The 12185-nt window shown below is 39.4% G+C and overlaps 1 protein-coding gene across 2 annotated transcripts in view; it reads left to right on the top strand.

Annotated features, from left to right (window-relative positions):
* LOC110031308 (cytochrome P450 734A5-like) overlaps positions 1 to 12185 on the top strand; it is a 31254-nt gene that overhangs the window by 12821 nt on the left and 6248 nt on the right. The gene's annotated exons all lie outside the window — the stretch shown is intronic.

The following is a 12185-nucleotide window of genomic DNA, read 5'->3' as shown; positions in this document are numbered from 1 at the left end:
TATTGCATGAAATGGTGCATTTCACCTTTTTAAAGTTAAAATAGTTGTTTTTCTTATGTAATATGAAAGATTTGGGTGGTGTAAATGTAAAAAACCAAAGTTTAGGTGTTAGATATGTAAATACATACCAAAGTTTAGGTGTTAGATATTAAAAAACCAAAGTTTAGGTGTTAGATATGTAAATACATAAGAATTGGTGGTCGGTATGTAATTGCCCCTTTTATTTACTGCTTAACTGCGCGAGAACGTTGATAAAATCCTTTTGGACTCCCTGTTTCACACATATTCAGCTATATGCTTTGTTCATCCATTGCCTTGGGGCCTAATTTTTTTTTATGCTGATTTCATAAGCTGTTACTGTGGCTGAAACCTCTAGTTTCTTAGTGAGTTGAATTTCTTCTCCACGTGGTTCTGTGGGTTTTGTCCCTTGTACTAATTCACTGGTGTGAAAAGTCTCCGTTGTGCTTTCACCTGCTTTGTTCTGCCTTCCAAATCTCTTCCCACTAAGAAAGAAAGCCTCTTTTTCAGCCAATGGATGTTAGACAGCTGTAGATTTGCCTCTATGTGGAATTTAGTATAGCAAGGACATTTTTTAAAACTGTTTTTAAGATTTAAAATTATAACCTTGCTGGTTTTGTTCCACCTTGCAAGTCAGTTTTACTTTCAAAAAGACTTCTCTTTTTCCATGTACTTAAGGGTTGTTCGGCTGCTGTTGATTTCCCCCTTCGTAGAATTAACCGTAGCAAGAACAGTTTTTTACTGTTTATCAGATTTAAAATTGCCATTTTGCTGGAATTTGAGGAGGTTTAATATAGATAGAACCCTTTTGTCATGCAATTTACAATGAATGAACAACGTCTTAAAATTTGTAAGCTTAAGGATAGACATTTATGAGGCTAAATGTAAGCAGTAAGCTCCATGAACATCTATGCATGTTTACTATTTATATATAGAAATATTTTGTAAAAATTAAATTTAATTTTAAAATGCAAAGTCCCCATCATATGATTTTTGTTATAATTCTAAATTCTAATTGATACAAACATATAAAATGAAACCTCAAAATAAAATAAGATGAGCGATACCGGAGGTAACCGAAAGCACAACAATATACACACATTTATTAATAACTTAAAAGGGATGATTACAACGATGACTCAAGAAAAGGAAAATACACCATGTAAATCAAAACATAAAACAAAACATTACAACGACGACTCAACACATAAAGACTCAAAACACTGGCCGAGGAGGGAGTCTGGAGAGAAGGTGCTTGGGTGGCGGCTGCGGTGAAGGATGGTGTGGAAGTGGGACAACAAAAGGCTTTGAATCATAACCGGCAGAGGTCAGAAGCATTGTTGAAGGCTAGAAACTGGAAGGTGCAGCAACGGGCAGCCTGCAGGAGGCAGGGGAGATGTGCCTTGCTGGGTTAGGATGGCTACACGATGTTTGCGGGGGCAGGGAAGGCCCTGGGAACGACCTATGGGTGGCTGTGGCCTGCTGTGAGGGAGGCGGCGAGGGGGTGAGGACTGCAGGTGAGAGGGATGCAGTGATGGGAGACTTTGGGAAGGCCTGGAGTAGGTTGCAACTTGCTGGGCGTGAGGCGACAGGAGGTAGGAGGGGCAGTGGAACTGTTGGCGGTGATGTTGGAAGGCAACTGTGAGTTGCGAGCTGCAGGTAGCTGTAGTGGAGGCGGCTGGAGGGCAGTACGTGGGCTGCTAACGGCCTGCAAGGAAGCTGCAAGGTGATCGACGCTGGACTGGGAGGGCGTCAGGTGGTTGCTCTATTTGCAGAGAGGCAGCAGGTCAACTCGGCAGCGATCTGGGAGAAGAAGCGGGGAGAATTGGGTGGCTGCAGGTTGGCATGGAGGTGGTCGGATGAGCTGGTGGTTGGTTGGAGCATCGATGGACTGCGGGACAACGGGGTAATGGTCGGAATATTGAAGATAGACACCACCTCGGACAGGGTTATAGCCTGAGCATCTTCCTCATTATCGGATATAGCCCTAGATAGGGAAAAACTTCAGGCAAAGCTGAATTTAGATGTCAAAACCAAGACCCATAACACTAGACACTTCAAATCCTATTTATAAAAGACTTGATTCTAATTTAGGAAACATTTAAATTAAGAAAGGAGAATAAAAATAAAATCAAGATCTCAGATTTTTGGAAATGTTTAAATTAGGGAAGGAGAATAAAATCAGGATTTAGGCTTTTAGGAAAGGATTTAAATTAGGAAATGACCAAGGAAGGAAAATAGGAAGAGTAAGAAAAGAAAGAAAAAGGAATGGAGAAAAAAAGAAAGGAAAGAGGAGGAAGGAGGGGGACGTGGAGCCCCCCTCCAAGAAGATTGGCCGGTTGAGATGGGCTGGACCTACGCCCAACGGTCCCCCATGAGCCCATATTAGCTCCCAGGGTTGGGGGTGTTTCGACCTCAACTGTTGAAGCTTTTGGATCCTCAAAGTACGCTTTAAGATCTGCAATGTTGAATGTGACTGAAATATTGTACTTTCCTGTTAAGTTAATTTTGTATGTTCGTTGAGTTTTTGCATAATTCTGAAAGGCCCGTCTGCTCTGATTTTTAGTTATTAGAAAGCTTCTACGGGGAATAATTCCTTTTTTAATCAAATCTAGACGAGATCGCCTTCTTCAAATGTCACTTTTTCCTTGATTTGTTTGCCTGTGTTTAATATTTTCAGTTTTGTCTAGCTATCTCGTTAACAACCTCTTCGCATTAAGAGGCTTTCTTGCATGAATTAAATGTTTGCTTTGCATATACTTTAAACTTTATAGGATGTGCTGAAGGTGCACTTTTTTTTAGTGGAAGAAATGATCAAGGATTTTCTGAAATACTTAATGAAATTTTAAAAGGCATCATGAAGCATTTGTTTGATGTTCATACACTCTCCATATCAGAAAAAGATGTATGAGGTTATTAAAAATCTGAAACATCTTCGATATTTGAATCTTACTGTAAATCTCACTTGAAGGCCAAGATCTCTGACTAGTCTTTATTATTTACGGTTCATAATCTATGAGGAAGTGTTTAGGAATTTGTTTTCTCTGATGATTTCTTGCCTGGCGATATGAGTAATCTTTCTAATTTGCTTCACTTGGAATTTGCCCCTGAATGCATATTCTAATGCACCTGGAATTGGGAAATTAAGGTCATCTTAAGAACTAATAGAGTTTAGTGTTAAGAATGAGAATGATTATCGAATTAGTGAGTTGGAACATATGAGCAAGTTGTGCAAATTAAAAATACAGCTTTTCTTTTTTTCTTTATGTGGAGAATGTTAAGGATGCTAGAGAGGCTAGCACTGTGAAATTATTTGAGGAGAGAACTCTGATTTATTCTTGAGTTGGGACAAAACTATTGACGAATGGGAATCATATAGGGGAGTTGAAAGCCTACATGCCACACGATTCTTTAGTATTTACATATTTGACACCCTCTGATTTATTCTTGAGTTGGGACAAAACTATTGACGAATGGGAATCATATAGGGGAGTTGAAAGCCTACATGCCACACGATTCTTTAGTATTTACATATTTGACACCCAAATCTGATATCGCATATGCAGAACTTCAAACACTTGTCTATTCTATACTTATTGGAGTATTTACAAACATACCACCCAATCTCTATATGCCTATATATCCAACACAAGCTTTGATCCTTTACATTTATATCACCCATCTCTTATGTCTTGCATTTCTAACACCCAAGAGGTAATGCCGAACTTCAGTTCGTCTCATTGTTTATATGTATATCTTTGGAGATCCTTAAATGTTTATATTCATGAAAATTTGATGTTATACAGGTGATTTAGTGAAAATTTGAGCTCCATGTGGACTGTTTTCGGTTTTCATGGCCTTTTTGTTTTTTTGAAGAAAGTTTAAGTGCTGATTTTGTGATATTTAAATGCACCTATTTTGTGATGGTTGGGCTAGTTATTTTGGAATGCTTCGGGCATTTGGTTTTTGCGAAGTTTTATTTTGACTTGTTGGAGTTTTCGTAGGCTTTTATGGTTTGGTGGCGTTGAGGCTGCATTGGCTAGCTTTAACTGGTGATATTTGGATTGCTCTTTTTTTGAGATTATGTTGTAGTCTTTTAGATACGGATTCGAGGGCTTATGGGCTATATTTGTGGGCTATGATTGTAGTCGTCACATAGGTTCAATCTCCTTAACGTTTCGACTTGCTTGAAATACAATTTGGAGAGGATATCCTTCTTGGGTTGATTTGTTTGTGAAATTGAAGGAGACGATACCCTTTTGGATTGATTCAAGGATCTTGGGCTCTCCTTTTCAGATCTTTTCGTTACAAGTTTTGAGAGTTGATTCACCCTTCGCATTTTCGATATTTTGGGTGGATCAGTTCCTCCTCTCTCATCCCCATTTTTATTCTTTTTTTTCCTTATTTCTTGGTTCAGTTTTCAGTGCTTATGATTGACACATAAGTGCCCATATATAGTCTTTTGTTATATATGAAACCATCAAGCAAGGTCGCAAGTAGTTCAGTTTTATTTTGGGACTTAGGGTAATGATGACAAAGACACGCCGGTGGTAGAGCAGAATGATATTCCATCCTACGACATTAGGACTCAATCATGAGACCTGATGAAATATAGGATAATAGTATCATTCACCGACACAAGACTAGCGGGGGACCCGTACCTTAGGTTGTTGGCGGTTCTACGCCCGACGACGTGATCGACTCCTGGACAATTATAACTTTTCAAAACCGATAAGAACATAACATAATAAGAACATATACAATATTTATAAAAAAATATTTTTACTACAAAATTGATTCAACTTCCTTTTGTATGTCTGAAATCCATGAATCGATTACCAGTACCGGGCTAAGGAGTACCCTCATAAGTTAGGTTTAGTAGGACACCCTTCTAGTTGAGTAGCGGACTCTATACATCCAGGTGATCGATAGTAGCCTTCGATGTCCCTCGAGTACAAATATATAATATCTGAGCCTAGCCCTGACCCGAGTGCTTGCGGTTTTCTTTCTTCGGTTTTTTCGTGGGATTTTATTGGAACTTTTGGTAAAGCACTCGTGGTTTTTTTTTCGGGATCTTCCCGTGTTCTCAGTGACTTTTCTTGAGTTATCATTTGTTGCTTTTGCTTCGAGATTTCCGTCGTAAGTCATTTGTCAATTTTCTCGAGTTTTCTTTCGTCATGGGTCATTTGCCGCTTTTTCTTGAGTTTTTCAGATGATATTTTATTTGTTGATACAATGCATGCTAGCTCATTTCTTAAATTCTGTCATTATGCTTGTACCTGCTACTTTTTTCTCTTACACACTATACCTTAGAGTAGGAGGTCAGTAGTTGGTTTCATAGGAGGTACCCGACAGCAGATCGTTGACTAAACAATTGCATGTACCCTTAAAATTAACATCGAATCTGAAGGTGCTACGACAGGGAGCTTGGAGCGAACACCGTGGGCAACACGACGAGGACACACAGAAGTGCAACTTTGAGATGGATCTGCAACATCAAAACAAGTTCACGTCAACTGAGCATTTTTTTTAGTTTAAATAACAATCCATAGGACTTCGAAGCAGTTTGCTTAGCCCAACGTGAACTCTCATCTTATCTTTAGGACTTTTGCACAACTCTGTTGTGCAATTATAAGTTCTAACACTTTTAGAATTCTAAGGTTACCGTACGGTACGATGTAAATCCTCATATCTTTTTAGGCTATTTGCATGATCAGATATCGTGCGAATGTAAGTCCTAAATTCTAAAAATAAATTACAGAATTAAACATTAAATAACATTATTTCAAAGACATAAAACCAAACAATAGGATAGTTGGAAAATCACCAGTGTTTCCCCTGGATCTGTGATATCCCCTACTCTTCATTCCTTTGGATTCCTTAAAATAATTGTTCCTGTTTGAACCACTCCCGTTTGATTTTTCCATGCCCAATATTGAAAACCTAAACTTTGAAATCTGAAAGGCAAAATCACTGATCTTAATCGAGAGTCTTCTTCAATGATTCCGGTCATTTAAGATGTAATTAACTATAGGGGCTTTCTCTATAGGGAACTTGAAACCCATGTAAAATAAATCTTATCCAATTCTTTTATATCATATAGGGGAATTTGACGGCCATTTATAAAAGGTTTTGCAGACCGAACGAATGTCATAAACTTCTTAGTTTAGGTTGTTGAGTTTACTGTCAAGTGGTATGCTTATCCTTCGGGATAGTGTATTATTTGTGGTATCATGCTCAGTCATCCAAACTATTCAATATGTGAAACTCGTTTGGTCTCATCTATTTTTAAATTAAAATGTTATTTTCAAAAATCATATTTACATTAAAACTATTTTCATATAAAACTATTTTTCAAAAATCATATTTACATTAAAACTATTTTCATATTTTACAAAAATCATTCCTTTTCAAAAGTAACTGCTGACAGGGCGTTGGGTGCATTTGACAGATCGAAGGGCATGACTGTCCATTCATATGGTCCATCTTGTGTCTTGAAGGCAGGCGGCCTTCTAGTCATCGCTTGGTCTCATCTAGTGGTATCAACCATGTAAGTCGATCTTTGAGAATTGAGTGGCTCCGTGTAACTGGTCCAGGAGGTCATCTAGTTAGGAATTTGGAATCGATACTTGATAGTTATTTTGTTGATAACTCTGTTATCGATACACATCGTCCATGCTCGTCTTTCTTGGGTACCATTATGGTGGGCACAATGCATAAACTTGTATTTTTTCTAACTTGTCCTCTGGTGACGAGATCTTGTACTTGTCGTTGTAGTTCCTCGTATTCCGTTGTCTTAGCCTGTAGGCAAATCGATTTGGTAAAACTGATCTGGGTATCAGGTCTATTGCATGGTGAATGTTTTTCAGTGGTGGTAGTCCCTCTGGTAGACTGTCATGATGTCCTGGAAGTTTGTAGTAGGGTTGTAGGCGTGTTGGTATTAAGTTTTCTTTCTCGGACCCCTCAAGTAGGACAAGGGCTAGTGCCATTGGTGCTTTTCGAATTGACTGCAGGAACTTAGCTCTTGAAACGATTGTTTCCTAGGTGTCGTTTACATCTATTGTGTCTTTACAGGGTAGTAATACGATGCGTTTGCCATTTTTCTTGAATGAGTATGTGTTTTTAAACCTGTAATGTTGAGCTTTACGGTCGTATTTCTAAGGTCGTCCCAGTAGAATATGACATGCATCCATGGGAACGACATCACACCATACTTGTTCTTTTAATTGGTTGCCTATTGAGAACTCAATAAGGCATTGTTGATCTACGCGGATTTCATTTTCTTTTTCAGCCAAGTGAGGGAATAGGGTTGGGGATGCTTCTGTGTGGGTAATTTTATTTTTGTCACCATTAGTGTAGAGATGACATTTTCACAACTGCTCTACAAACCTTACCTTTTATTGTACACTTCGTGTGAAAGATGCTGTCTTAGCCATAACTGATCACATACTGGTTCTGATTGTAAGACTCGCCGTATGATTAGCAATTTGCCTTCATCCTTTGGGAGTTGAGGTGCTTCATCGAAATTTTTTTCTAGTTCCTCATCTTCGCTTTCCTCCATGACTCCTTGGTTTGTAAAAGAGACAATTCGACTTGGGGGACAGTTGGAAGCAATGTGGTCAAAATCGTGGCATCTTGAACACTTTCTGGTTGGCATTAGCCCGGATCAACTTCCTTTCTTGAGTTTCTTACTACCTTGGTTAGTTTTTGTATTCCCGGACGCCGGTTTACTCATTCCTGGTGAGCCTTTGTCGGTAGTTGTCGCTACTGGGGTTGGTTTGTATGAGGATTGTTGTCGGAAGGAAGACTGCGTTCTGGTCTGCTTCTGTTGCCTTTCAACTTTCAGGGCTAAGGTTTGGACGCCACTCAGTGTTAATCTCGGGTTTCAGGCCTCCGAGGTAGCGGCCGATGGTATGCTCCTCCTGTTCGACCAAGTCGCACTTCTGATCGAATTTGGTTGTAAATTCCTCTACAGACTTCTCTCTCTATTGTAGGTTGTGGAGCTTCATGAACATGTCTTGGTGATAGTGTGGTGATAGGTATCTCCGCAGCAACGCATTCTTCATTTTATCTTACTTCGTGTTTTTTTTCGCTACCATCCCTTATTTGTTGACGTTGTAGGTTGTCCCACCATTAGCTGGTAGTTTGACATTCTTTTCTTCAGATATCTCCTTGTTTTAGAAAGTTCATTCGACTGCTTGCAACCAACCAAGGAATTCATTTGGATTCATACATCCATTAAAATCGGGGAGATTTATTTTAATGCCAAACTCTCGATGGCCTCCGGGTTCTTCTCGTGGTCGCCTCTGATAGTAGATGCCAAAACGGTGTAGGCGATATTCGTTGTCACTGTCATCTTCTTTGTGGAACGGATTGAGGTCGTCTTCCTAGCTTCCTGTTGACTCTCTAGGTCACGATCGAGGGTGACTTCGCCTAAGGTCCCTTCATCGAGTTTTGCCAATTTTTGTTGCAGACGACATATTTCACATTGGATTGCATCCTGGGTGGAGTCCAATGTGTTTCTCCTAGGGGGCATAGCTGATGGTTTGGATGAGAAGGAGACAAGAAGATCAAGGAAAAAGAAAGAGGGGCAAGAAGGATTGATGAACACAAAGAAGAGAGTGGAAAAGAAATGAAAAGAAAGATATGATTAGGGTTGGGCTAGCTCTGATACCAAATGATACTGAAGTTCACCCAAACCACGACGCAAAATATGAATTTATTAATAACTTAAAAGAGACTGTTACAATGATGACCCTAGGAAATGATAAGATACAACGTAAATCAAAACATAAAATAAAACATCACAATGACTCAACATATAAAGGCACAAAACATTGGATGAGGAGGGAGCCCGGAGAGATTGTGCTAGGGCGGCGGTTGCGGTGAAGGCCAGTGTGAAAGTGGGACAGCAAGAGGTGTCAAATCGTAGCTGGCTGTTGTCGGAGGCGCTGTCGAAGGCTGGAAACATGAAGGGACAGCAACGGGCGGCCTGCAGGAGGGAGGGGAAATGTAGCATGCTCGGGCCGGGTGGCGACACGATGCTTGCGAGGGCAGGGAAGATGTAGCCTGCAGGAGCAAGGTGGTGACAATGCCTGCGAGGGCAGGGAAGGCGCTGGGAACGACCTGCGGGTGGCTGCGGCCTGCTGTGAGGGAGACGACAGGGGGTGAGGACTGTGGGTGAGAGGGCTGCAGTGATGATAGGCGCTGGGAAGGCCTGGAGGAGGGCTGGGTGTGAGGCGACAGGAGGTGGGAGGGGCAGGGGAGCTGCCCGTGGTGATGCTGGAAGGCTGCAGTGAGCTGCAAGCTGCACGTGGCTACAGTGAAGGCGGCTGGAAGGGCAGTAGGTGGGCTGTGAACGGCCTGCAGGGAAGCTGCAGGGTGATCGATGCCGGTTTGGGAGGGCAGTAGGTGGCTGCTTTATCTGTAGAGAGGCAGCAGGGCAACTGGTTTGCAATTTGGGAGGAGCATCAAGGAGAATTGGGAGGCTACAGGTTGGCAGGGAGGTGGCCGAATGTGCTAGAGGTTGGCTGGAGCATCGGCAAACAGTGGGACAGCGGGTAGTGGTCGGAACAGTGAAGATAAACACCACCTCGATTTTAGATTTCAAAATCAAGACCCCTAACATTAGACACTTCAATTCCTATTTATAAATGACTTGACCCTGATTTAGGAAATATTTAAATTAAGAAATGAGAATATAAATAAAATCAAGATCTCAGATTTTATGAAGTTTTAAATTAGGGAAGGTGAATAAAATCAGGATATAGGCTTTTAGGAAAGGATTTAAATTAGGAAATGACCTAGATAGGAAAATAGGAAGAGGAATAAAGAAAAGGAAAGGAAAGAGGAGAAAGGAGGGGGCGGTGGGGCCCCCTTCCAAGAGAACCAGCCGGTCTAACTGGACTGGGCCTACGCTCAGCCGGTCCCCTATGAACCCCGTGTCAATGAGAGTCTACTTAGCATAGTTTTTTGACGAAGATGAGACAAGGGTTGACATGATAATTAAAAAAAACAAGGGACTCTGGCAAAATGTTTGGAGATTTGGGGACAAACACCATGCAAGATAGGCGATGGTGAGTCAAGCATAGGACTTCAATGTTTTATGAGCTTGTAGGAGAGGAATCATTTTATATAACTTGTTAAGAGTTAAAAGATAAAAAGTATTTTCATTCATTTTAGTTACTAGACACGCGCGTGCGCGCCCACACACATACACACACACTATATAAGAGAGAGAGAGAGAGAGAGAGAGAGAGAGAGAGAGAGAGAGAGAGAGAGAGAGGCTTTTAGTAATTTAATAATATAATATAGGGAATATCATTGGGGCCTCGCCCCACCAACGAGGAGAAAAAGGTGAGCTTTGAGCCCCCAAGGTGACGCCTTAGATTGTGAAGCATGTTATAATTTTGTCATGCTAAATGCCTCCCATTGCATTCTAGGGCTTTTTGCCATATTCTGCCCTATAAAATATTTTGAATGAATATTTGAATAATACTGTGTTTTGAATTTAAATACTTATTATGTGCTATAGATGTAGATTCATCGAGTACTTTGCAAGTTTTGACGATAATGGGGGATGCTTCTCCTCGTACTGACATGAGATTTGGATACTCAATGGCTGACTTTTATCCTTCGTTTTTTCATCTACGTTTTCTTATTGATTTGTGTGCATCTTTGAGATTTTGTAGAGTTTGCTTCATAGCAGTTTCCATTTTTATGATGAGCTTTTTAATTGCTGTAGAACTTTATATTCATTCTTAAATTTTTTTGTAGAGTTTCAGATATTGGCTGCTTTTTTATTATCATTTAGAGTTATAAACGTGTTTCTTATTTTTCTTCAGATGAGATTGATTTTTGTTTAAACTAAAAGTTGATACCTTAAAATTTTGATCTATCAGTTGCTGCTTTGCTTTCATTTTAATTTTGCATTAATCCTTAAGTCATCTTAAAATAGTAGTCATACCCCTTCTTGATTGCCACAATTCTGCTGAACTCTTTTATTGTCTTATTTTCATAAAATTTTTCAGCCTAGCAAACTTTGTCCACCAAACAAAGCCTCGGTGTGGATACCAAACCACCGTTAGTATGCTTGACTTATGACAAATCTGAACTTTCTCTCAAATTGCCTTTAGAAAATGATCTTTATTTTTCAAATCCTCTCCTTGAAACTACCTGCCAGAACAAGTTTTAGCTCTACTACATTTCGAAGTTTTTTATCTGTAGTAGGAAGCGAAAAAGTCCATGTGGGGATGCAACTAAGGTATTGCTTAGTGTAGTTTTTTATTTTCTTGCTAATAATTTACCAAGTGCTTCAAAATGTGTTAGTTATGCTCCAAAGCTCAAAAACATTTTAGAAGAGACAAAAATGTTGTAATACCGGAGGTGTAGAATGAGAGTGGGGATACTTTTTTATTCGGGTAATTTGCTTGTGCCAAAAATGACATTCGAGTATATTTCAAAAGTCCAGAAAAACTTAATGAAGGCTTTTGGTTTCCTGGTATAGGAATTATTACTTATAGAAGTTCGGAATTCGACAATTATTAATGCAACCTAAATGGAATTGCTAATGCCTGGGAGCGTTGTGACGTTGAACAAATGTGTAATAGAATCTAACGTGTGGGATCATGTTCATGTGGAACAATTGTGTAATAAAAAGAAGGGAATCATTTGAAAGATAAAACAGTATAGTGCTATTTATTTTATTTGAAGTCATGTGATTTATTAGTGAATTGTTATTCTTTAATAATCAAAAGGAAGATGTGTTGAAGTTATTAAACATATAAATTATGAAGCATTGATTAGTGTTAGAAATAATCATTGAGCGATCAACTGGTTTCTTATTGTAATAGGATGATATTAGTCATCAATACTGTGGTTATGTTTTTCTTGTTGTTTATGAACATGTATACAAATAATATTGCATAGTGAGTTTGATTATAATGCTTTTATGGATGAAGCATAGAGTTTAGATTTAGTGCAGCTATACAATTTTAGTGGATGTTATATAACAATTATATTATAGTATTATTATAAGAAAAAATGACGCTCTGGAGTGATGGTTTTAGGTATCTTTGATTTATTATGCGGAAGAGTGCTTATAGATGGGGATTCAACTTTTAGAGGCTGTTGGGTAATGGATTTAAGTGGGATTCAACTTAAATCTG

Source organism: Phalaenopsis equestris, unplaced genomic scaffold (assembly GCF_001263595.1).
Source record: "Phalaenopsis equestris unplaced genomic scaffold, ASM126359v1 Scaffold000800, whole genome shotgun sequence".
In the NCBI taxonomy this organism is placed as follows: Eukaryota; Viridiplantae; Streptophyta; class Magnoliopsida; order Asparagales; family Orchidaceae; genus Phalaenopsis; species Phalaenopsis equestris.
This window is presented reverse-complemented; position numbering and strand designations above follow the sequence as displayed.